The sequence below is a fragment of the Crinia signifera genome, chromosome 2, assembly GCF_055691185.1.
Source record: "Crinia signifera chromosome 2, ASM5569118v1, whole genome shotgun sequence".
NCBI classification, from domain to species: domain Eukaryota; kingdom Metazoa; phylum Chordata; class Amphibia; order Anura; family Myobatrachidae; genus Crinia; species Crinia signifera.
The window spans coordinates 278,564,008-278,591,864 of NC_139218.1; the positions used below are offsets into that span (position 1 = coordinate 278,564,008).

A 27,857-nucleotide genomic window follows, 5' to 3' on the forward strand; every position below is an offset into this window, starting at 1 on the left:
ACTGCGGCACTGGCAATAGCCAATAGGAATAGGCACCATACCACATGACCACTGGCACTGTACGTCATGACATCACCCGCTATGACTTCTAGTAACTGCTGCATATGGAAGAAGAGAGGCGTTGCCGAAGGGCATGTCTGCCACAAAATCGCAGCGGATGGGGCCTGTGAACAGGGCATGCACTGCTAGCTATAGTTGAGGGTGCATGGCAGCGAGCTGCAGCAATTCATTGCAGGGCAGAATTAGGATTAATTAGCAATTAGAATTAATTGTCCATCATAATCGATTGTTTGACAACCTCTGGTTTAGAGCATATTAGATGGGCCAAGTGATACTTATCTGTGTTTCTTGTTGATGTCACTTGGCTGCTGACTGTTTGTACCATGCTGCGAAACTCAGTTGAATGGATAATTGCTTTCTGTTTTGTGTATACAAACAAGACACTTGGATTTTTGATTGTTTCTATGTATTGTTGAATATAGTATACTGTTCTTTAATTAGATATTTGCTGTGCGTTAAAGACACATGTAGGTAATTTCTTTAGTTGGGAACAAGTTTAGAAGCTCATGGTAAACATCAGCTGCTCTTTATGGATTAGAGGTGAAGCACTGTGGGGGTTATTTTGGTTCACTCCTGACAAATTCCTTATTAGATGGACAAAACCATGTGCACTGCAGGGAGGCAGATGTAAAATGTGCAGAGAGAATTAGATTTGGGTGAGTTATTTTGTTTCTGTGCAGGGTAAATACTGGCTGCTTTATTTTTAGAGTGCAATATAGATCTCACTTTGAAGTAAAACCCCACCCAAATCTAATTCTCTCTGCACAAGAAACATCTACCCCACCTGCAGTGCACATGGTTTTGTCCATTTGAGGAGTTGCCAGAAGGAGTGAACCAGAATAACCCCCTTAGTTCCCAGTTGTCATGTAACTATCACTTATGGTGAACACATATGATAGTGACTACCCGTTCGGCGCGGGATACGGTGGAATTATCGACCACACTTAGGTCGACAGTCATTAGGTCGAAACCGTTGGGTAGACAGGGGAAAAGGTCGACAGGTGTCAAGGTCGACATAGGTAACGGTTGACAGGTGTCTAGGTCGACATATGACAAGGTCGACATATGACAAGGTCGACATGGGTTTAGGTCGACATAGCGTATGTTGGAAGGTCGACATGTTTTTTTTTTACTGTTTTTTGAGCCGACGTGCCGATAGGCGGAATTTCATGCCCTACCATCCACTAGGGTGTGGTGGGAGAATAAAATAGTGTGCCCGAAGCATAGCGAGTGATGCGAGGGACTGCAGTTGCCTTCCAACTGTGTCCATGTCCACATTCGGGTAAAAAAAAAACCACAAAAAAACCCATGTCGACCTTCCGACCTAAACCCATGTCGACCTTGTCCTATGTCAACCTAGACACCTGTCAACCCAACGGTGTCGACCTAATGACTGTTGACCTTACTGTGGTCGATAAAACGATCCACACCCTTCTGTGCATGTGCAGAACAAGTCCTGCAATGTCGATGGCAGTGCCTGGCAGTTCCAGTCTGATTAATGGGCTGCGGCCGTTTGGTGACGGGGAAAGGTGACAAGGCCAGAGACAGTTTGGTCAGATGCAAGTTTGGATTATACATGCTTACAAGAAGCCTCTGTTTCCACCGCAACCCTCTGCACACATAGCTTTGTGATGTTTAGCTCATAGGCTTCAGTGGGCTACCGTCATCTTCAGATGGCAATATGTGGGGGCCAAACTCCAGAATAAAATTGGTAAATCTGGCATGGTATGCCTCATACAAATCTACAGGGGTGCTGTTGCTGGAAGGAATGGATGGGATTGCACCAGGTATTGGATAGATCTGCTTGACTCCTACATACATTTAGGTGCCTCCTACATATTTTTTAATACAAAATATGCTTGGGGACCTTGCGAAAACGTTTTTTTTTTTTTTAGGGATCAAGTCATATATTCATTTTTGATAAATAGTGCCTTAAATGTTAAATAGGCCTGATACATAAAACTGCGTTTTTGCATCTGTTCACCCTGATGAAACTTCCCTTTAGTAACTAATTCTTTAAGATGGAAAAATCTGGCGATCACTGAAATAAATCTGTAATGTGTGGGCAAAGTCAGATAGATTGTAAAATCCATTTATCTGGCCAAAATATCCCTGTATCTGGAAATCCATTAATTGTGATTGCTGATGTATGGGGCCCATTATAGATGGTACAGTATGTACTTTATGTAACTGTCACAGTGTGAGCGGTATCCGGACTATTTGTAGACAACAAGTAGATAGACAGCCATTAGGTCGACACCATTAGTTCGACAACTCAATAGGTCGACATGCTTTTAGGTCGACATGTCATTAGGTCGATATGTCATTAGGTCGACAGTGTCTAGGTCAACAGTCAAAAGGTCGACATGGTTTTTTTCATTGTTTTTTTGAGCCGACATGTGCCGACAGGCGGTATTTCATGCCCTACTATCCACTAGGGCGTGGTGGGAGAATAAAATAGTGTGCCGAGCGCAGCGAGTCACCAAACCCGAAGCATGACGAGCGAAGCAAGGGGCTGCGGTTCACTTCAAACTGTGTCCATGTCGACATTTCGGCCAAAAAACAGTGAAAAAAAACATGTCGACCTTTTGACTGTCGACCTAATGGCAGTGTCGACCTAATGACATGTCGACCTATTGAGTTGTCGAACTAATGGTGTCGACCTAATGGCTGTCTATCTACTTGTTGTCTACAAATGGTCCCACATCCGTGTGAGCGGGGCTACAGTATATGGTAGAGACTAGTTCCCATGCAGTATAGCTTACAGGAAGTGACGTTCAGTGAGGGCGGAAGTTGTTAGATGCCCTCACAACGTTTTTAAATGTATGTGTAATTCATGTAGGTACATAGCAAAAGAAGAAAAAAGGTTTTGCTCTGTGGATGCACACCATGTAATTATGAATAATCTAACACACTTTAAAACTTTAATCTTTATTTGAACATTATTAAAACAATTTCCTCAAATCCTGTGTCCACTCACTTGGGCGGATTTACAGGAAAAAATGCTCCCTCTAGCGGTGAAATTTTTGGAGAACTTAGAAGTTCACATACATTTGACATACAACATGCAACATTAATTGAGTGCTTGTAGCACTTGTGCTTTAGAAAAGAAAGGAGTTCGTGCTTAATAGATTAAAATAGGCAGGGTAGCAGGGGATGGGAAATGTTTTGTGTGTAGGTGTTGATCTGAAAATGATTTTATTTTTTACTTTCTTTTTGTCTCAGATCTATATATTTCTTCAACACTCTTTATCATAAAGATAGGTGGCTCCTACTTCCTCCTCTATATTCATCAATCTCACTGCAGCCATAAATTTCATGTACTTTGTACCTCAATTGGTTTTATACACTATATCAGTGTGATCAGACATAAGAGAAGGGCTTATGTCGCCATCTTGTGGCTACTTTAGAAATTTGCTCAAGTTTAATTCCCTACTGCAGTATTAAGTATATATTGGTGAAAAGAAAGGGGCTTATGTCGCCATCTTGTGGCTACTGTGGAAATTGCCCAGATTTATTACTCTACTGCAGTATTAAGCATATACTGATAAGGTAGATATATTTCAAATAGTGCCTCTCTTGTTCTATACTCTCTGCAGCCTTCTCACTAGGTCTGCAGTATTTTAGAGTTGAGACAGCACTAACTAGATTAAGGCCACCATACTACACATAACAATCATTTTAAATTTACAAGTATTATACACCAAACATCCCTACTCCCTGCCTAACATATTCTCAACAGCTGTTTCACAAATGCTTCATCAGGAGAACAAGCCGTTTGTCCTTCTGGGTCTATATATATACCCTATTGATGTCCGTCCATTAACCAATCATTAGCATTCGTTTGGTCACATGTAGATTATAGCCCAATCATTGCGGTTCTCTGCTGCCCTTACTGTGAGTGTATTTCACTCATCTTTACTAATCCGGAGTTGCGCGGCGTGCGCGTGACGTCATGCGTTCCGTCACGTGACCCCGCTCCTCCAATCACAGCGCTCTCTTTCCGAGACCCGGAAGTCTATGCTCCCTGCTGCAGCCCCGGAATCTGTATTATACAGGATCATTTATTTTGAAAGGCAGTATTTGCCGTCTTGTAGTGTTGCATATGAACTGTAATTTCATTGTCTGGCTCACGATCTATGCGGGTACTTTTAGTATTATCATCATTATTTGAAAATTTTGTCTTAGTGCTTACTGCGGTGTTTATTATTAATTTATGCACAACCCTCCCTGTTCCCCTGCATCTGGATAAATTATAGTATCCCTTTCTGATTATATATCAAAGGTCTTTTTATATATAAAGCATATCTATGTTTTAATGCATATTTGAGTATTCTAGGTATGCTTTACATATTATTATATTAGTTGTCCAATATTGCAGTTATTTTCTCAGGTTTTTATACTTAGTTTTCATCCCAAGTTATTAATAATACAGGTTCTTTTCCTCAGTATGGCTAATATTATATTGCTCTTCAGTATATGTTTGGCATTTACCTATATTACTATAATTACAAAGAGGCTTTTTACCATCTATATTTACTCATATTTAGAGTAACATATTAATATTTTACCTACTCAGATCTAAAAAATTGTCAATGTTGTGGTTTAGTGCCCCATTGTGTTTATCTCATCTTACAATCATTGGGAATATATATTCATTAAATTTGCATTGAATTATATTAATCACTTGTATGAAAATCTGTATTTTCCCATATTTAATGGGCTCAGGGGTATATATTTTCATCCTTTAATGAGGATATTTGGAGAATATTTATTAGTTGTTATCCATTGTATCCATCTCTGGTTATTTGATAGGTTGATTTCATTTATCATTTTAAACATTCTTAGAAATATTGTTTATTGTCTTCCGGCCACATTTCATCCTTCCTCTTTATTTATCGATCACACATCTCTCATGTGAATTATTTATGTGCTGTTTGGTGACTTTATACTGTTGCCAAGTGTAAAAATTGTGAATAGATACTTTAAGTGATTGGCATTAAAATATGCCCTCTCTTATGTTTAATCTAAGTGCTTATTCTTTTTATTTTATATAAAAAACGGGGATTAGGGTTGAAAAACAGGTGAGTAAACGTAAAGCGTGCTGAAAATATACTGTGATGGGTGAATGTGAAAACAAAAAACAGGAACCATCCCTCTCTAGGTATTGTGCAGCGGAAAACTAATATGTGTGTCTTTATACTGTTTTATAAAGTATCGGTTGTGGATTATTAATATACATTAATTTTTATTGATGTTCCATTATTTCTGAGTACTTCTCCTTTATTGTTGTTCTATCTTAGCCATTATTGAGGGTTTTTCAATCGTTTTTGTATCTTTGAAATACTAATTTCCTCTTTTCCTTTTTTTATATATAAGGGTTCACCCCACTAGGATCACGGGTGAGAGGGAGCATCTCCCCGAAGGGCCTCTACTCCTTCCAAGGTAAGTATCATTTTGTTGAGCCTTAGAGTCCTCCAGAATCCATTCACTTCCCAGCCCCTTGCAAATATTTTGATCTTTGAAGGATGCATTGTTATATTCCTCTTGGGTGTTTGTGGAGGGTGGATTTGTGTTTGCAGGTTTAGGTTAAAATTATCTTATTACTAAAAGTATGATGTAGGGTCCGCTTTCAAATCGTGATGTTTCTATATATTGATTTTTTTGCAACACTACAAGAACGGCAGATAACTGTTTGTTTCATTCAATCCTACATCATACTTTTAGTAATAAGATAATTTTAACCTAAACCTGCAAACACAAATCCACCCTCCACAAACACCCAAGAGGAATATAACAATGCATCCTTCAAAGATCAAAATATTTGCAAGGGGCTGGGAAGTGAATGGATTCTGGAGGACTCTAAGGCTCAACAAAATGATACTTACCTTGGAAGGAGTAGAGGCCCTTCGGGGAGATGCTCCCTCTCACCCGTGATCCTAGTGGGGTGAACCCTTATATATAAAAAAAGGAAAAGAGGAAATTAGTATTTCAAAGATACAAAAACGATTGAAAAACCCTCAATAATGGCTAAGATAGAACAACAATAAAGGAGAAGTACTCAGAAATAATGGAACATCAATAAAAATTAATGTATATTAATAATCCACAACCGATACTTTATAAAACAGTATAAAGACACACATATTAGTTTTCCGCTGCACAATACCTAGAGAGGGATGGTTCCTGTTTTTTGTTTTCACATTCACCCATCACAGTATATTTTCAGCACGCTTTACGTTTACTCACCTGTTTTTCAACCCTAATCCCCGTTTTTTATATAAAATAAAAAGAATAAGCACTTAGATTAAACATAAGAGAGGGCATATTTTAATGCCAATCACTTAAAGTATCTATTCACAATTTTTACACTTGGCAACAGTATAAAGTCACCAAACAGCACATAAATAATTCACATGAGAGATGTGTGATCGATAAATAAAGAGGAAGGATGAAATGTGGCCGGAAGACAATAAACAATATTTCTAAGAATGTTTAAAATGATAAATGAAATCAACCTATCAAATAACCAGAGATGGATACAATGGATAACAACTAATAAATATTCTCCAAATATCCTCATTAAAGGATGAAAATATATACCCCTGAGCCCATTAAATATGGGAAAATACAGATTTTCATACAAGTGATTAATATAATTCAATGCAAATTTAATGAATATATATTCCCAATGATTGTAAGATGAGATAAACACAATGGGGCACTAAACCACAACATTGACAATTTTTTAGATCTGAGTAGGTAAAATATTAATATGTTACTCTAAATATGAGTAAATATAGATGGTAAAAAGCCTCTTTGTAATTATAGTAATATAGGTAAATGCCAAACATATACTGAAGAGCAATATAATATTAGCCATACTGAGGAAAAGAACCTGTATTATTAATAACTTGGGATGAAAACTAAGTATAAAAACCTGAGAAAATAACTGCAATATTGGACAACTAATATAATAATATGTAAAGCATACCTAGAATACTCAAATATGCATTAAAACATAGATATGCTTTATATATAAAAAGACCTTTGATATATAATCAGAAAGGGATACTATAATTTATCCAGATGCAGGGGAACAGGGAGGGTTGTGCATAAATTAATAATAAACACCGCAGTAAGCACTAAGACAAAATTTTCAAATAATGATGATAATACTAAAAGTACCCGCATAGATCGTGAGCCAGACAATGAAATTACAGTTCATATGCAACACTACAAGACGGCAAATACTGCCTTTCAAAATAAATGATCCTGTATAATACAGATTCCGGGGCTGCAGCAGGGAGCATAGACTTCCGGGTCTCGGAAAGAGAGCGCTGTGATTGGAGGAGCGGGGTCACGTGACGGAACGCATGACGTCACGCGCACGCCGCGCAACTCCGGATTAGTAAAGATGAGTGAAATACACTCACAGTAAGGGCAGCAGAGAACCGCAATGATTGGGCTATAATCTACATGTGACCAAACGAATGCTAATGATTGGTTAATGGACGGACATCAATAGGGTATATATATAGACCCAGAAGGACAAACGGCTTGTTCTCCTGATGAAGCATTTGTGAAACAGCTGTTGAGAATATGTTAGGCAGGGAGTAGGGATGTTTGGTGTATAATACTTGTAAATTTAAAATGATTGTTATGTGTAGTATGGTGGCCTTAATCTAGTTAGTGCTGTCTCAACTCTAAAATACTGCAGACCTAGTGAGAAGGCTGCAGAGAGTATAGAACAAGAGAGGCACTATTTGAAATATATCTACCTTATCAGTATATGCTTAATACTGCAGTAGAGTAATAAATCTGGGCAATTTCCACAGTAGCCACAAGATGGCGACATAAGCCCCTTTCTTTTCACCAATATATACTTAATACTGCAGTAGGGAATTAAACTTGAGCAAATTTCTAAAGTAGCCACAAGATGGCGACATAAGCCCTTCTCTTATGTCTGATCACACTGATATAGTGTATAAAACCAATTGAGGTACAAAGTACATGAAATTTATGGCTGCAGTGAGATTGATGAATATAGAGGAGGAAGTAGGAGCCACCTATCTTTATGATAAAGAGTGTTGAAGAAATATATAGATCTGAGACAAAAAGAAAGTAAAAAATAAAATCATTTTCAGATCAACACCTACACACAAAACATTTCCCATCCCCTGCTACCCTGCCTATTTTAATCTATTAAGCACGAACTCCTTTCTTTTCTAAAGCACAAGTGCTACAAGCACTCAATTAATGTTGCATGTTGTATGTCAAATGTATGTGAACTTCTAAGTTCTCCAAAAATTTCACCGCTAGAGGGAGCATTTTTTCCTGTAAATCCGCCCAAGTGAGTGGACACAGGATTTGAGGAAATTGTTTTAATAATGTTCAAATAAAGATTAAAGTTTTAAAGTGTGTTAGATTATTCATAATTACATGGTGTGCATCCACAGAGCAAAACCTTTTTTCTTCTTTTGCTATGTACCTTATGTGATATTTGCCTGGATAGCACCCGCGCCGCTACAATAAGGCGACAACTTTGGAATCCCCAAAAATAAGTGTTACACAGGGGATCATATAGAGTGCGGAAAATCCCTAATCCAATTCCCCCATCCCCACTTTCTAGCAGATATAATTACTGTGTGACACACAGTCTCTAGGGAAACCCAGCACCTACCAACATAACAAAATCTTTTTTTCTTTACTTCAAATAAAAAAAACATTGAAAGAAATATACGCAAGCCGCGAATCCCTAATGATGTCTAACTTTAACCTGGCCAAAGATTTAGAAAATAGAAAGGATAAATTGAGGAATGATATTGATTCAATATTTGCCAATAACCTCGAAGGTATAGACTCTTCAACAACAAGCTGGTCAGAGGACCTGTTTTCATTAAAAACATCCTTAATGAAGCAAAGTAAAACCTTATGGAATAAGACAACTTGTGAAAATTATCTAAGACAAAATCTGGTCCCTAGAGGCCTACGTCCAAGGGTCTTCCCAGCCTATGCCCTGGCAAATGAGGAGCTAAAAAAGAACTGGGAGAATGTGTTGATCCAGTGCTCTAAAGAATTAATAAAAATATTGATAAAACATGATGAAATTATCCTGAATGATCTCTCACAAGAAATCTCCAGGTTAGGGGAAAAATTGAAAAATGTTGAATCATTAGAGTCCTTCCAAACAAGATACAACAAATATAAACAAGAGATAGAGGACTATGAAAAGGAAATTATAGAAAGAAAGCGCAGAAAATTTCAGAGGGATAAAGTAGATTTTGCAACAGACAAAGTCTTCAAATGGAATTCTAGATCGACACGTTCGACATTACCAAAAAATACAAATACTTCTAATTATTCGACCTCAGAAGTAGAATCCTCTGAAAATGAATCATATACACAGTCCCAAAGGCAAACTTTTTTAGGGCGAGGTCACAGAGAATACAGAGACCAAGGAGGAAAACAAGGAGGGGGAAAGGGAATAAGGAGAAAAAGAAGCTCTCCAGAATGGAGGGAAGAACAGAGAGAAAGGAGGAGGTTCAAGGAACAAAATTAACATCTTCAATAGTAACAGACTCTTTAAAGATAATAAACTTAACGGGAAAAACCCTAACCGAGGATCAAGAGTCTGTTTTAAAGAGGGGGTTATCATTCTCCCCAACAGAAACACCAGACAGATTTAATCTGGAAAAGGATTTGAATCTTTTTACTAGAAAGATACTCTTAAAAAAATTCTTTGTAAACCAAAATAAAATCAACCAGGAACAAGGTTTAACATCACAGACTACTTTATCACAAAATAGAGCAAATAATGTTCAGAACCCCTCAATACTGAATACAGAGATAGGTAACATCTCAGCCCAGAACCCACGGCCTTCTTGGAGTTCTAGATATGAGTTGGATGACACGCTGCAAATTACAGAATTAAGTGAAGCAGATAAGGCGGCACTCCTAATATTGGAAGAACTCTGGATAGAAAGTGAAACTGAACCCGGACTCCCCAATGAGCCCTATGATAAAAACAAAGTTAAGAAGAAATCAACCTTCATGCCGGATCCAAAGATATGCCCAGCGGTGCAGATTTTTCAGAACCTAGTGTCTAAAGACCTAGACAAATTAGTATCCTCAAAACAACCAAAGGAATCAAACCTAACACTAAGGGAGAGAGAAGCCCTAAAAGAAATGTCCCGATGGGATGACACGCTGATAAAACCATCAGATAAAGGGGGCAACGTAGTCCTATGGCCACGGGAGATGTACATCAGAGAATTAAATCGACAGTTAGCTGATGTTAAATGTTATAAAAAACTCACCTTTAACCCGAGCTCCAAATTCACCAATGAGTATATGGAAATGATAGGACAGGCCCTCAATAATAATGTAATCAGCAAGGGTGACTTTGAATTTTTAAAAACAGAAAAACCCAAAACACCAACATTGTATTTACTCCCAAAAATACACAAAAACAGCCAAGTGCCACCGGGAAGACCTATACTATCGGGTATAGGGAGTCTTACCGAGAATTTAAGCACATACGTGGATCAATACCTACGCCAATATGTGATTACGCTGCCTTCTTATTTGAGGGATACTATGGACGTTCTGAAAAAATTGGAGAATTTAACAGTAGCAGCAGGAACATGGCTCGTCACATGTGACGTTGAAAGCCTCTATACGAGTATTAATCACGAAAAAGGAGTGGAGGCGATCAAATTCTTCCTTGACATGAATCAAAACCAGGAACATAACATATTTCTTCTGGATTCTCTCAGATTCATACTGACAAAAATTTTTTTCACCTGTAACGGCTCCCACTACCTTCAGGTGAGAGGCACCGCTATGGGGACAGCATGTGCGCCCACATATGCGGGCCTCTACCTGGGGTGGTGGGAGAGGGAGGTGGTCTTCCATGAGGAGAATGAGTACTATACGGATAATGTTTTATTATTCCTGAGATACATTGATGATATCTTGCTCCTATGGGAAGGAAGTAAAAAAGAACTAGACGAATTCATTCTGAGACTAAATAACAACAGTCTCAACCTGAAACTCACATGTGAAGCAAGTCAGACTGAAATAAACTTTCTTGATCTGAGTATCCATATAGATGAGGAAGGAAACATCCAAACGGATGTATTCAGAAAGGAAACTGCAACAAACAGTATTCTACATGCCTCCAGCGCACATGTGCCAGCAACTATAAAAGCCATACCAAAAGGAGAACTAACAAGAATGAAAAGGAACTGCTCAACAGAAGAATTCTTCCAAACCAGACAAAAAGAACTAACAGGACGCCTGATAGAAAGAGGGTACAGTAGAAGACTTATTAAACAGTCGGTAAAAGCGGTACAAAAGACCCCACGTGAGTCATTACTCTCTCCCAAGATTAGAGATAAAAATGAAGAACCCGTGAGGTTTATAGGTACATACAACCAGAACTGGAGAGAAATAAAGAACATCCTTAACAAACACTGGCATGTCCTCCAAACTGATAATGACCTACTGCAGATCCTTCCTGACAAAGTCCAAATAAGCTGGCGCAGGTCCAAGAATATAAAAGATAGGCTAGTCCATAGCCACCTGGAAGAACCGAAAGTGAAACCCAAAATATTAGGATCATATGGCTGCGGTAAATGTAAGGCCTGCAGATATATGAAACCTACCACAAATTATACAGACAAATTTAATAAAAAGTGGATCATATCGGAATACATCACATGTAACAGCATTGGGGTGATCTACAACCTGACATGCCCATGTGGCAAAATGTATATAGGCAAGACGATCAGAGCCATGAAAATTAGAATTCTTGAACATGTGGGTACCATCAGAAATTCCAAAAAAGATCAAGAAAATTTCAAACAACTTAGCCCAGTGGCAAAACATTTCCTGAAATATCATAACAGCGACCCCAAAGGTCTGGAAGCATTTGGGATGAAACATCTAAGCCTTGGAATAAGAGGTGGCGATGCGAATCAAGAATTACTCAAACTGGAAACAAAAGCTATCTACCTAATGGACTGCCTATATCCGAAAGGATTGAATGAAACAAACAGTTATCTGCCGTTCTTGTAGTGTTGCAAAAAAATCAATATATAGAAACATCACGATTTGAAAGCGGACCCTACATCATACTTTTAGTAATAAGATAATTTTAACCTAAACCTGCAAACACAAATCCACCCTCCACAAACACCCAAGAGGAATATAACAATGCATCCTTCAAAGATCAAAATATTTGCAAGGGGCTGGGAAGTGAATGGATTCTGGAGGACTCTAAGGCTCAACAAAATGATACTTACCTTGGAAGGAGTAGAGGCCCTTCGGGGAGATGCTCCCTCTCACCCGTGATCCTAGTGGGGTGAACCCTTATATATAAAAAAAGGAAAAGAGGAAATTAGTATTTCAAAGATACAAAAACGATTGAAAAACCCTCAATAATGGCTAAGATAGAACAACAATAAAGGAGAAGTACTCAGAAATAATGGAACATCAATAAAAATTAATGTATATTAATAATCCACAACCGATACTTTATAAAACAGTATAAAGACACACATATTAGTTTTCCGCTGCACAATACCTAGAGAGGGATGGTTCCTGTTTTTTGTTTTCACATTCACCCATCACAGTATATTTTCAGCACGCTTTACGTTTACTCACCTGTTTTTCAACCCTAATCCCCGTTTTTTATATAAAATAAAAAGAATAAGCACTTAGATTAAACATAAGAGAGGGCATATTTTAATGCCAATCACTTAAAGTATCTATTCACAATTTTTACACTTGGCAACAGTATAAAGTCACCAAACAGCACATAAATAATTCACATGAGAGATGTGTGATCGATAAATAAAGAGGAAGGATGAAATGTGGCCGGAAGACAATAAACAATATTTCTAAGAATGTTTAAAATGATAAATGAAATCAACCTATCAAATAACCAGAGATGGATACAATGGATAACAACTAATAAATATTCTCCAAATATCCTCATTAAAGGATGAAAATATATACCCCTGAGCCCATTAAATATGGGAAAATACAGATTTTCATACAAGTGATTAATATAATTCAATGCAAATTTAATGAATATATATTCCCAATGATTGTAAGATGAGATAAACACAATGGGGCACTAAACCACAACATTGACAATTTTTTAGATCTGAGTAGGTAAAATATTAATATGTTACTCTAAATATGAGTAAATATAGATGGTAAAAAGCCTCTTTGTAATTATAGTAATATAGGTAAATGCCAAACATATACTGAAGAGCAATATAATATTAGCCATACTGAGGAAAAGAACCTGTATTATTAATAACTTGGGATGAAAACTAAGTATAAAAACCTGAGAAAATAACTGCAATATTGGACAACTAATATAATAATATGTAAAGCATACCTAGAATACTCAAATATGCATTAAAACATAGATATGCTTTATATATAAAAAGACCTTTGATATATAATCAGAAAGGGATACTATAATTTATCCAGATGCAGGGGAACAGGGAGGGTTGTGCATAAATTAATAATAAACACCGCAGTAAGCACTAAGACAAAATTTTCAAATAATGATGATAATACTAAAAGTACCCGCATAGATCGTGAGCCAGACAATGAAATTACAGTTCATATGCAACACTACAAGACGGCAAATACTGCCTTTCAAAATAAATGATCCTGTATAATACAGATTCCGGGGCTGCAGCAGGGAGCATAGACTTCCGGGTCTCGGAAAGAGAGCGCTGTGATTGGAGGAGCGGGGTCACGTGACGGAACGCATGACGTCACGCGCACGCCGCGCAACTCCGGATTAGTAAAGATGAGTGAAATACACTCACAGTAAGGGCAGCAGAGAACCGCAATGATTGGGCTATAATCTACATGTGACCAAACGAATGCTAATGATTGGTTAATGGACGGACATCAATAGGGTATATATATAGACCCAGAAGGACAAACGGCTTGTTCTCCTGATGAAGCATTTGTGAAACAGCTGTTGAGAATATGTTAGGCAGGGAGTAGGGATGTTTGGTGTATAATACTTGTAAATTTAAAATGATTGTTATGTGTAGTATGGTGGCCTTAATCTAGTTAGTGCTGTCTCAACTCTAAAATACTGCAGACCTAGTGAGAAGGCTGCAGAGAGTATAGAACAAGAGAGGCACTATTTGAAATATATCTACCTTATCAGTATATGCTTAATACTGCAGTAGAGTAATAAATCTGGGCAATTTCCACAGTAGCCACAAGATGGCGACATAAGCCCCTTTCTTTTCACCAATATATACTTAATACTGCAGTAGGGAATTAAACTTGAGCAAATTTCTAAAGTAGCCACAAGATGGCGACATAAGCCCTTCTCTTATGTCTGATCACACTGATATAGTGTATAAAACCAATTGAGGTACAAAGTACATGAAATTTATGGCTGCAGTGAGATTGATGAATATAGAGGAGGAAGTAGGAGCCACCTATCTTTATGATAAAGAGTGTTGAAGAAATATATAGATCTGAGACAAAAAGAAAGTAAAAAATAAAATCATTTTCAGATCAACACCTACACACAAAACATTTCCCATCCCCTGCTACCCTGCCTATTTTAATCTATTAAGCACGAACTCCTTTCTTTTCTAAAGCACAAGTGCTACAAGCACTCAATTAATGTTGCATGTTGTATGTCAAATGTATGTGAACTTCTAAGTTCTCCAAAAATTTCACCGCTAGAGGGAGCATTTTTTCCTGTAAATCCGCCCAAGTGAGTGGACACAGGATTTGAGGAAATTGTTTTAATAATGTTCAAATAAAGATTAAAGTTTTAAAGTGTGTTAGATTATTCATAATTACATGGTGTGCATCCACAGAGCAAAACCTTTTTTCTTCTTTTGCTATGTACCTTATGTGATATTTGCCTGGATAGCACCCGCGCCGCTACAATAAGGCGACAACTTTGGAATCCCCAAAAATAAGTGTTACACAGGGGATCATATAGAGTGCGGAAAATCCCTAATCCAATTCCCCCATCCCCACTTTCTAGCAGATATAATTACTGTGTGACACACAGTCTCTAGGGAAACCCAGCACCTACCAACATAACAAAATCTTTTTTTCTTTACTTCAAATAAAAAAAACATTGAAAGAAATATACGCAAGCCGCGAATCCCTAATGATGTCTAACTTTAACCTGGCCAAAGATTTAGAAAATAGAAAGGATAAATTGAGGAATGATATTGATTCAATATTTGCCAATAACCTCGAAGGTATAGACTCTTCAACAACAAGCTGGTCAGAGGACCTGTTTTCATTAAAAACATCCTTAATGAAGCAAAGTAAAACCTTATGGAATAAGACAACTTGTGAAAATTATCTAAGACAAAATCTGGTCCCTAGAGGCCTACGTCCAAGGGTCTTCCCAGCCTATGCCCTGGCAAATGAGGAGCTAAAAAAGAACTGGGAGAATGTGTTGATCCAGTGCTCTAAAGAATTAATAAAAATATTGATAAAACATGATGAAATTATCCTGAATGATCTCTCACAAGAAATCTCCAGGTTAGGGGAAAAATTGAAAAATGTTGAATCATTAGAGTCCTTCCAAACAAGATACAACAAATATAAACAAGAGATAGAGGACTATGAAAAGGAAATTATAGAAAGAAAGCGCAGAAAATTTCAGAGGGATAAAGTAGATTTTGCAACAGACAAAGTCTTCAAATGGAATTCTAGATCGACACGTTCGACATTACCAAAAAATACAAATACTTCTAATTATTCGACCTCAGAAGTAGAATCCTCTGAAAATGAATCATATACACAGTCCCAAAGGCAAACTTTTTTAGGGCGAGGTCACAGAGAATACAGAGACCAAGGAGGAAAACAAGGAGGGGGAAAGGGAATAAGGAGAAAAAGAAGCTCTCCAGAATGGAGGGAAGAACAGAGAGAAAGGAGGAGGTTCAAGGAACAAAATTAACATCTTCAATAGTAACAGACTCTTTAAAGATAATAAACTTAACGGGAAAAACCCTAACCGAGGATCAAGAGTCTGTTTTAAAGAGGGGGTTATCATTCTCCCCAACAGAAACACCAGACAGATTTAATCTGGAAAAGGATTTGAATCTTTTTACTAGAAAGATACTCTTAAAAAAATTCTTTGTAAACCAAAATAAAATCAACCAGGAACAAGGTTTAACATCACAGACTACTTTATCACAAAATAGAGCAAATAATGTTCAGAACCCCTCAATACTGAATACAGAGATAGGTAACATCTCAGCCCAGAACCCACGGCCTTCTTGGAGTTCTAGATATGAGTTGGATGACACGCTGCAAATTACAGAATTAAGTGAAGCAGATAAGGCGGCACTCCTAATATTGGAAGAACTCTGGATAGAAAGTGAAACTGAACCCGGACTCCCCAATGAGCCCTATGATAAAAACAAAGTTAAGAAGAAATCAACCTTCATGCCGGATCCAAAGATATGCCCAGCGGTGCAGATTTTTCAGAACCTAGTGTCTAAAGACCTAGACAAATTAGTATCCTCAAAACAACCAAAGGAATCAAACCTAACACTAAGGGAGAGAGAAGCCCTAAAAGAAATGTCCCGATGGGATGACACGCTGATAAAACCATCAGATAAAGGGGGCAACGTAGTCCTATGGCCACGGGAGATGTACATCAAAGAATTAAATCGACAGTTAGCTGATGTTAAATGTTATAAAAAACTCACCTTTAACCCGAGCTCCAAATTCACCAATGAGTATATGGAAATGATAGGACAGGCCCTCAATAATAATGTAATCAGCAAGGGTGACTTTGAATTTTTAAAAACAGAAAAACCCAAAACACCAACATTGTATTTACTCCCAAAAATACACAAAAACAGCCAAGTGCCACCGGGAAGACCTATACTATCGGGTATAGGGAGTCTTACCGAGAATTTAAGCACATACGTGGATCAATACCTACGCCAATATGTGATTACGCTGCCTTCTTATTTGAGGGATACTATGGACGTTCTGAAAAAATTGGAGAATTTAACAGTAGCAGCAGGAACATGGCTCGTCACATGTGACGTTGAAAGCCTCTATACGAGTATTAATCACGAAAAAGGAGTGGAGGCGATCAAATTCTTCCTTGACATGAATCAAAACCAGGAACATAACATATTTCTTCTGGATTCTCTCAGATTCATACTGACAAAAAATTTTTTCACCTGTAACGGCTCCCACTACCTTCAGGTGAGAGGCACCGCTATGGGGACAGCATGTGCGCCCACATATGCGGGCCTCTACCTGGGGTGGTGGGAGAGGGAGGTGGTCTTCCATGAGGAGAATGAGTACTATACGGATAATGTTTTATTATTCCTGAGATACATTGATGATATCTTGCTCCTATGGGAAGGAAGTAAAAAAGAACTAGACGAATTCATTCTGAGACTAAATAACAACAGTCTCAACCTGAAACTCACATGTGAAGCAAGTCAGACTGAAATAAACTTTCTTGATCTGAGTATCCATATAGATGAGGAAGGAAACATCCAAACGGATGTATTCAGAAAGGAAACTGCAACAAACAGTATTCTACATGCCTCCAGCGCACATGTGCCAGCAACTATAAAAGCCATACCAAAAGGAGAACTAACAAGAATGAAAAGGAACTGCTCAACAGAAGAATTCTTCCAAACCAGACAAAAAGAACTAACAGGACGCCTGATAGAAAGAGGGTACAGTAGAAGACTTATTAAACAGTCGGTAAAAGCGGTACAAAAGACCCCACGTGAGTCATTACTCTCTCCCAAGATTAGAGATAAAAATGAAGAACCCGTGAGGTTTATAGGTACATACAACCAGAACTGGAGAGAAATAAAGAACATCCTTAACAAACACTGGCATGTCCTCCAAACTGATAATGACCTACTGCAGATCCTTCCTGACAAAGTCCAAATAAGCTGGCGCAGGTCCAAGAATATAAAAGATAGGCTAGTCCATAGCCACCTGGAAGAACCGAAAGTGAAACCCAAAATATTAGGATCATATGGCTGCGGTAAATGTAAGGCCTGCAGATATATGAAACCTACCACAAATTATACAGACAAATTTAATAAAAAGTGGATCATATCGGAATACATCACATGTAACAGCATTGGGGTGATCTACAACCTGACATGCCCATGTGGCAAAATGTATATAGGCAAGACGATCAGAGCCATGAAAATTAGAATTCTTGAACATGTGGGTACCATCAGAAATTCCAAAAAAGATCAAGAAAATTTCAAACAACTTAGCCCAGTGGCAAAACATTTCCTGAAATATCATAACAGCGACCCCAAAGGTCTGGAAGCATTTGGGATGAAACATCTAAGCCTTGGAATAAGAGGTGGCGATGCGAATCAAGAATTACTCAAACTGGAAACAAAAGCTATCTACCTAATGGACTGCCTATATCCGAAAGGATTGAATGAAACAAACAGTTATCTGCCGTTCTTGTAGTGTTGCAAAAAAATCAATATATAGAAACATCACGATTTGAAAGCGGACCCTACATCATACTTTTAGTAATAAGATAATTTTAACCTAAACCTGCAAACACAAATCCACCCTCCACAAACACCCAAGAGGAATATAACAATGCATCCTTCAAAGATCAAAATATTTGCAAGGGGCTGGGAAGTGAATGGATTCTGGAGGACTCTAAGGCTCAACAAAATGATACTTACCTTGGAAGGAGTAGAGGCCCTTCGGGGAGATGCTCCCTCTCACCCGTGATCCTAGTGGGGTGAACCCTTATATATAAAAAAAGGAAAAGAGGAAATTAGTATTTCAAAGATACAAAAACGATTGAAAAACCCTCAATAATGGCTAAGATAGAACAACAATAAAGGAGAAGTACTCAGAAATAATGGAACATCAATAAAAATTAATGTATATTAATAATCCACAACCGATACTTTATAAAACAGTATAAAGACACACATATTAGTTTTCCGCTGCACAATACCTAGAGAGGGATGGTTCCTGTTTTTTGTTTTCACATTCACCCATCACAGTATATTTTCAGCACGCTTTACGTTTACTCACCTGTTTTTCAACCCTAATCCCCGTTTTTTATATAAAATAAAAAGAATAAGCACTTAGATTAAACATAAGAGAGGGCATATTTTAATGCCAATCACTTAAAGTATCTATTCACAATTTTTACACTTGGCAACAGTATAAAGTCACCAAACAGCACATAAATAATTCACATGAGAGATGTGTGATCGATAAATAAAGAGGAAGGATGAAATGTGGCCGGAAGACAATAAACAATATTTCTAAGAATGTTTAAAATGATAAATGAAATCAACCTATCAAATAACCAGAGATGGATACAATGGATAACAACTAATAAATATTCTCCAAATATCCTCATTAAAGGATGAAAATATATACCCCTGAGCCCATTAAATATGGGAAAATACAGATTTTCATACAAGTGATTAATATAATTCAATGCAAATTTAATGAATATATATTCCCAATGATTGTAAGATGAGATAAACACAATGGGGCACTAAACCACAACATTGACAATTTTTTAGATCTGAGTAGGTAAAATATTAATATGTTACTCTAAATATGAGTAAATATAGATGGTAAAAAGCCTCTTTGTAATTATAGTAATATAGGTAAATGCCAAACATATACTGAAGAGCAATATAATATTAGCCATACTGAGGAAAAGAACCTGTATTATTAATAACTTGGGATGAAAACTAAGTATAAAAACCTGAGAAAATAACTGCAATATTGGACAACTAATATAATAATATGTAAAGCATACCTAGAATACTCAAATATGCATTAAAACATAGATATGCTTTATATATAAAAAGACCTTTGATATATAATCAGAAAGGGATACTATAATTTATCCAGATGCAGGGGAACAGGGAGGGTTGTGCATAAATTAATAATAAACACCGCAGTAAGCACTAAGACAAAATTTTCAAATAATGATGATAATACTAAAAGTACCCGCATAGATCGTGAGCCAGACAATGAAATTACAGTTCATATGCAACACTACAAGACGGCAAATACTGCCTTTCAAAATAAATGATCCTGTATAATACAGATTCCGGGGCTGCAGCAGGGAGCATAGACTTCCGGGTCTCGGAAAGAGAGCGCTGTGATTGGAGGAGCGGGGTCACGTGACGGAACGCATGACGTCACGCGCACGCCGCGCAACTCCGGATTAGTAAAGATGAGTGAAATACACTCACAGTAAGGGCAGCAGAGAACCGCAATGATTGGGCTATAATCTACATGTGACCAAACGAATGCTAATGATTGGTTAATGGACGGACATCAATAGGGTATATATATAGACCCAGAAGGACAAACGGCTTGTTCTCCTGATGAAGCATTTGTGAAACAGCTGTTGAGAATATGTTAGGCAGGGAGTAGGGATGTTTGGTGTATAATACTTGTAAATTTAAAATGATTGTTATGTGTAGTATGGTGGCCTTAATCTAGTTAGTGCTGTCTCAACTCTAAAATACTGCAGACCTAGTGAGAAGGCTGCAGAGAGTATAGAACAAGAGAGGCACTATTTGAAATATATCTACCTTATCAGTATATGCTTAATACTGCAGTAGAGTAATAAATCTGGGCAATTTCCACAGTAGCCACAAGATGGCGACATAAGCCCCTTTCTTTTCACCAATATATACTTAATACTGCAGTAGGGAATTAAACTTGAGCAAATTTCTAAAGTAGCCACAAGATGGCGACATAAGCCCTTCTCTTATGTCTGATCACACTGATATAGTGTATAAAACCAATTGAGGTACAAAGTACATGAAATTTATGGCTGCAGTGAGATTGATGAATATAGAGGAGGAAGTAGGAGCCACCTATCTTTATGATAAAGAGTGTTGAAGAAATATATAGATCTGAGACAAAAAGAAAGTAAAAAATAAAATCATTTTCAGATCAACACCTACACACAAAACATTTCCCATCCCCTGCTACCCTGCCTATTTTAATCTATTAAGCACGAACTCCTTTCTTTTCTAAAGCACAAGTGCTACAAGCACTCAATTAATGTTGCATGTTGTATGTCAAATGTATGTGAACTTCTAAGTTCTCCAAAAATTTCACCGCTAGAGGGAGCATTTTTTCCTGTAAATCCGCCCAAGTGAGTGGACACAGGATTTGAGGAAATTGTTTTAATAATGTTCAAATAAAGATTAAAGTTTTAAAGTGTGTTAGATTATTCATAATTACATGGTGTGCATCCACAGAGCAAAACCTTTTTTCTTCTTTTGCTATGTACCTTATGTGATATTTGCCTGGATAGCACCCGCGCCGCTACAATAAGGCGACAACTTTGGAATCCCCAAAAATAAGTGTTACACAGGGGATCATATAGAGTGCGGAAAATCCCTAATCCAATTCCCCCATCCCCACTTTCTAGCAGATATAATTACTGTGTGACACACAGTCTCTAGGGAAACCCAGCACCTACCAACATAACAAAATCTTTTTTTCTTTACTTCAAATAAAAAAAACATTGAAAGAAATATACGCAAGCCGCGAATCCCTAATGATGTCTAACTTTAACCTGGCCAAAGATTTAGAAAATAGAAAGGATAAATTGAGGAATGATATTGATTCAATATTTGCCAATAACCTCGAAGGTATAGACTCTTCAACAACAAGCTGGTCAGAGGACCTGTTTTCATTAAAAACATCCTTAATGAAGCAAAGTAAAACCTTATGGAATAAGACAACTTGTGAAAATTATCTAAGACAAAATCTGGTCCCTAGAGGCCTACGTCCAAGGGTCTTCCCAGCCTATGCCCTGGCAAATGAGGAGCTAAAAAAGAACTGGGAGAATGTGTTGATCCAGTGCTCTAAAGAATTAATAAAAATATTGATAAAACATGATGAAATTATCCTGAATGATCTCTCACAAGAAATCTCCAGGTTAGGGGAAAAATTGAAAAATGTTGAATCATTAGAGTCCTTCCAAACAAGATACAACAAATATAAACAAGAGATAGAGGACTATGAAAAGGAAATTATAGAAAGAAAGCGCAGAAAATTTCAGAGGGATAAAGTAGATTTTGCAACAGACAAAGTCTTCAAATGGAATTCTAGATCGACACGTTCGACATTACCAAAAAATACAAATACTTCTAATTATTCGACCTCAGAAGTAGAATCCTCTGAAAATGAATCATATACACAGTCCCAAAGGCAAACTTTTTTAGGGCGAGGTCACAGAGAATACAGAGACCAAGGAGGAAAACAAGGAGGGGGAAAGGGAATAAGGAGAAAAAGAAGCTCTCCAGAATGGAGGGAAGAACAGAGAGAAAGGAGGAGGTTCAAGGAACAAAATTAACATCTTCAATAGTAACAGACTCTTTAAAGATAATAAACTTAACGGGAAAAACCCTAACCGAGGATCAAGAGTCTGTTTTAAAGAGGGGGTTATCATTCTCCCCAACAGAAACACCAGACAGATTTAATCTGGAAAAGGATTTGAATCTTTTTACTAGAAAGATACTCTTAAAAAAATTCTTTGTAAACCAAAATAAAATCAACCAGGAACAAGGTTTAACATCACAGACTACTTTATCACAAAATAGAGCAAATAATGTTCAGAACCCCTCAATACTGAATACAGAGATAGGTAACATCTCAGCCCAGAACCCACGGCCTTCTTGGAGTTCTAGATATGAGTTGGATGACACGCTGCAAATTACAGAATTAAGTGAAGCAGATAAGGCGGCACTCCTAATATTGGAAGAACTCTGGATAGAAAGTGAAACTGAACCCGGACTCCCCAATGAGCCCTATGATAAAAACAAAGTTAAGAAGAAATCAACCTTCATGCCGGATCCAAAGATATGCCCAGCGGTGCAGATTTTTCAGAACCTAGTGTCTAAAGACCTAGACAAATTAGTATCCTCAAAACAACCAAAGGAATCAAACCTAACACTAAGGGAGAGAGAAGCCCTAAAAGAAATGTCCCGATGGGATGACACGCTGATAAAACCATCAGATAAAGGGGGCAACGTAGTCCTATGGCCACGGGAGATGTACATCAGAGAATTAAATCGACAGTTAGCTGATGTTAAATGTTATAAAAAACTCACCTTTAACCCGAGCTCCAAATTCACCAATGAGTATATGGAAATGATAGGACAGGCCCTCAATAATAATGTAATCAGCAAGGGTGACTTTGAATTTTTAAAAACAGAAAAACCCAAAACACCAACATTGTATTTACTCCCAAAAATACACAAAAACAGCCAAGTGCCACCGGGAAGACCTATACTATCGGGTATAGGGAGTCTTACCGAGAATTTAAGCACATACGTGGATCAATACCTACGCCAATATGTGATTACGCTGCCTTCTTATTTGAGGGATACTATGGACGTTCTGAAAAAATTGGAGAATTTAACAGTAGCAGCAGGAACATGGCTCGTCACATGTGACGTTGAAAGCCTCTATACGAGTATTAATCACGAAAAAGGAGTGGAGGCGATCAAATTCTTCCTTGACATGAATCAAAACCAGGAACATAACATATTTCTTCTGGATTCTCTCAGATTCATACTGACAAAAAATTTTTTCACCTGTAACGGCTCCCACTACCTTCAGGTGAGAGGCACCGCTATGGGGACAGCATGTGCGCCCACATATGCGGGCCTCTACCTGGGGTGGTGGGAGAGGGAGGTGGTCTTCCATGAGGAGAATGAGTACTATACGGATAATGTTTTATTATTCCTGAGATACATTGATGATATCTTGCTCCTATGGGAAGGAAGTAAAAAAGAACTAGACGAATTCATTCTGAGACTAAATAACAACAGTCTCAACCTGAAACTCACATGTGAAGCAAGTCAGACTGAAATAAACTTTCTTGATCTGAGTATCCATATAGATGAGGAAGGAAACATCCAAACGGATGTATTCAGAAAGGAAACTGCAACAAACAGTATTCTACATGCCTCCAGCGCACATGTGCCAGCAACTATAAAAGCCATACCAAAAGGAGAACTAACAAGAATGAAAAGGAACTGCTCAACAGAAGAATTCTTCCAAACCAGACAAAAAGAACTAACAGGACGCCTGATAGAAAGAGGGTACAGTAGAAGACTTATTAAACAGTCGGTAAAAGCGGTACAAAAGACCCCACGTGAGTCATTACTCTCTCCCAAGATTAGAGATAAAAATGAAGAACCCGTGAGGTTTATAGGTACATACAACCAGAACTGGAGAGAAATAAAGAACATCCTTAACAAACACTGGCATGTCCTCCAAACTGATAATGACCTACTGCAGATCCTTCCTGACAAAGTCCAAATAAGCTGGCGCAGGTCCAAGAATATAAAAGATAGGCTAGTCCATAGCCACCTGGAAGAACCGAAAGTGAAACCCAAAATATTAGGATCATATGGCTGCGGTAAATGTAAGGCCTGCAGATATATGAAACCTACCACAAATTATACAGACAAATTTAATAAAAAGTGGATCATATCGGAATACATCACATGTAACAGCATTGGGGTGATCTACAACCTGACATGCCCATGTGGCAAAATGTATATAGGCAAGACGATCAGAGCCATGAAAATTAGAATTCTTGAACATGTGGGTACCATCAGAAATTCCAAAAAAGATCAAGAAAATTTCAAACAACTTAGCCCAGTGGCAAAACATTTCCTGAAATATCATAACAGCGACCCCAAAGGTCTGGAAGCATTTGGGATGAAACATCTAAGCCTTGGAATAAGAGGTGGCGATGCGAATCAAGAATTACTCAAACTGGAAACAAAAGCTATCTACCTAATGGACTGCCTATATCCGAAAGGATTGAATGAAACAAACAGTTATCTGCCGTTCTTGTAGTGTTGCAAAAAAATCAATATATAGAAACATCACGATTTGAAAGCGGACCCTACATCATACTTTTAGTAATAAGATAATTTTAACCTAAACCTGCAAACACAAATCCACCCTCCACAAACACCCAAGAGGAATATAACAATGCATCCTTCAAAGATCAAAATATTTGCAAGGGGCTGGGAAGTGAATGGATTCTGGAGGACTCTAAGGCTCAACAAAATGATACTTACCTTGGAAGGAGTAGAGGCCCTTCGGGGAGATGCTCCCTCTCACCCGTGATCCTAGTGGGGTGAACCCTTATATATAAAAAAAGGAAAAGAGGAAATTAGTATTTCAAAGATACAAAAACGATTGAAAAACCCTCAATAATGGCTAAGATAGAACAACAATAAAGGAGAAGTACTCAGAAATAATGGAACATCAATAAAAATTAATGTATATTAATAATCCACAACCGATACTTTATAAAACAGTATAAAGACACACATATTAGTTTTCCGCTGCACAATACCTAGAGAGGGATGGTTCCTGTTTTTTGTTTTCACATTCACCCATCACAGTATATTTTCAGCACGCTTTACGTTTACTCACCTGTTTTTCAACCCTAATCCCCGTTTTTTATATAAAATAAAAAGAATAAGCACTTAGATTAAACATAAGAGAGGGCATATTTTAATGCCAATCACTTAAAGTATCTATTCACAATTTTTACACTTGGCAACAGTATAAAGTCACCAAACAGCACATAAATAATTCACATGAGAGATGTGTGATCGATAAATAAAGAGGAAGGATGAAATGTGGCCGGAAGACAATAAACAATATTTCTAAGAATGTTTAAAATGATAAATGAAATCAACCTATCAAATAACCAGAGATGGATACAATGGATAACAACTAATAAATATTCTCCAAATATCCTCATTAAAGGATGAAAATATATACCCCTGAGCCCATTAAATATGGGAAAATACAGATTTTCATACAAGTGATTAATATAATTCAATGCAAATTTAATGAATATATATTCCCAATGATTGTAAGATGAGATAAACACAATGGGGCACTAAACCACAACATTGACAATTTTTTAGATCTGAGTAGGTAAAATATTAATATGTTACTCTAAATATGAGTAAATATAGATGGTAAAAAGCCTCTTTGTAATTATAGTAATATAGGTAAATGCCAAACATATACTGAAGAGCAATATAATATTAGCCATACTGAGGAAAAGAACCTGTATTATTAATAACTTGGGATGAAAACTAAGTATAAAAACCTGAGAAAATAACTGCAATATTGGACAACTAATATAATAATATGTAAAGCATACCTAGAATACTCAAATATGCATTAAAACATAGATATGCTTTATATATAAAAAGACCTTTGATATATAATCAGAAAGGGATACTATAATTTATCCAGATGCAGGGGAACAGGGAGGGTTGTGCATAAATTAATAATAAACACCGCAGTAAGCACTAAGACAAAATTTTCAAATAATGATGATAATACTAAAAGTACCCGCATAGATCGTGAGCCAGACAATGAAATTACAGTTCATATGCAACACTACAAGACGGCAAATACTGCCTTTCAAAATAAATGATCCTGTATAATACAGATTCCGGGGCTGCAGCAGGGAGCATAGACTTCCGGGTCTCGGAAAGAGAGCGCTGTGATTGGAGGAGCGGGGTCACGTGACGGAACGCATGACGTCACGCGCACGCCGCGCAACTCCGGATTAGTAAAGATGAGTGAAATACACTCACAGTAAGGGCAGCAGAGAACCGCAATGATTGGGCTATAATCTACATGTGACCAAACGAATGCTAATGATTGGTTAATGGACGGACATCAATAGGGTATATATATAGACCCAGAAGGACAAACGGCTTGTTCTCCTGATGAAGCATTTGTGAAACAGCTGTTGAGAATATGTTAGGCAGGGAGTAGGGATGTTTGGTGTATAATACTTGTAAATTTAAAATGATTGTTATGTGTAGTATGGTGGCCTTAATCTAGTTAGTGCTGTCTCAACTCTAAAATACTGCAGACCTAGTGAGAAGGCTGCAGAGAGTATAGAACAAGAGAGGCACTATTTGAAATATATCTACCTTATCAGTATATGCTTAATACTGCAGTAGAGTAATAAATCTGGGCAATTTCCACAGTAGCCACAAGATGGCGACATAAGCCCCTTTCTTTTCACCAATATATACTTAATACTGCAGTAGGGAATTAAACTTGAGCAAATTTCTAAAGTAGCCACAAGATGGCGACATAAGCCCTTCTCTTATGTCTGATCACACTGATATAGTGTATAAAACCAATTGAGGTACAAAGTACATGAAATTTATGGCTGCAGTGAGATTGATGAATATAGAGGAGGAAGTAGGAGCCACCTATCTTTATGATAAAGAGTGTTGAAGAAATATATAGATCTGAGACAAAAAGAAAGTAAAAAATAAAATCATTTTCAGATCAACACCTACACACAAAACATTTCCCATCCCCTGCTACCCTGCCTATTTTAATCTATTAAGCACGAACTCCTTTCTTTTCTAAAGCACAAGTGCTACAAGCACTCAATTAATGTTGCATGTTGTATGTCAAATGTATGTGAACTTCTAAGTTCTCCAAAAATTTCACCGCTAGAGGGAGCATTTTTTCCTGTAAATCCGCCCAAGTGAGTGGACACAGGATTTGAGGAAATTGTTTTAATAATGTTCAAATAAAGATTAAAGTTTTAAAGTGTGTTAGATTATTCATAATTACATGGTGTGCATCCACAGAGCAAAACCTTTTTTCTTCTTTTGCTATGTACCTTATGTGATATTTGCCTGGATAGCACCCGCGCCGCTACAATAAGG

At 37.4% G+C, this 27,857-nt stretch overlaps 1 protein-coding gene and 1 long non-coding RNA gene across 4 annotated transcripts in view; one reads left to right on the plus strand and one right to left on the minus strand.

Annotated features, from left to right (window-relative positions):
* The window catches only part of LOC146057445 (uncharacterized), a 31,848-nt gene extending 16,761 nt beyond the window's left edge, over window positions 1-15,087 (minus strand). For both annotated transcript variants that reach the window (XR_014469724.1, XR_014469723.1), the window contains exons 1-2: window positions 12,369-15,087; window positions 5,949-6,014 (exon numbers count right to left, since the gene is read on the minus strand). This is a non-coding gene — a long non-coding RNA (uncharacterized LOC146057445). The remainder of the gene's footprint in view (window positions 1-5,948; window positions 6,015-12,368) is intronic.
* Window positions 1-27,857, plus strand: part of NAXD (NAD(P)HX dehydratase) — a 74,117-nt gene that overhangs the window by 3,265 nt on the left and 42,995 nt on the right. The gene's annotated exons all lie outside the window — the stretch shown is intronic.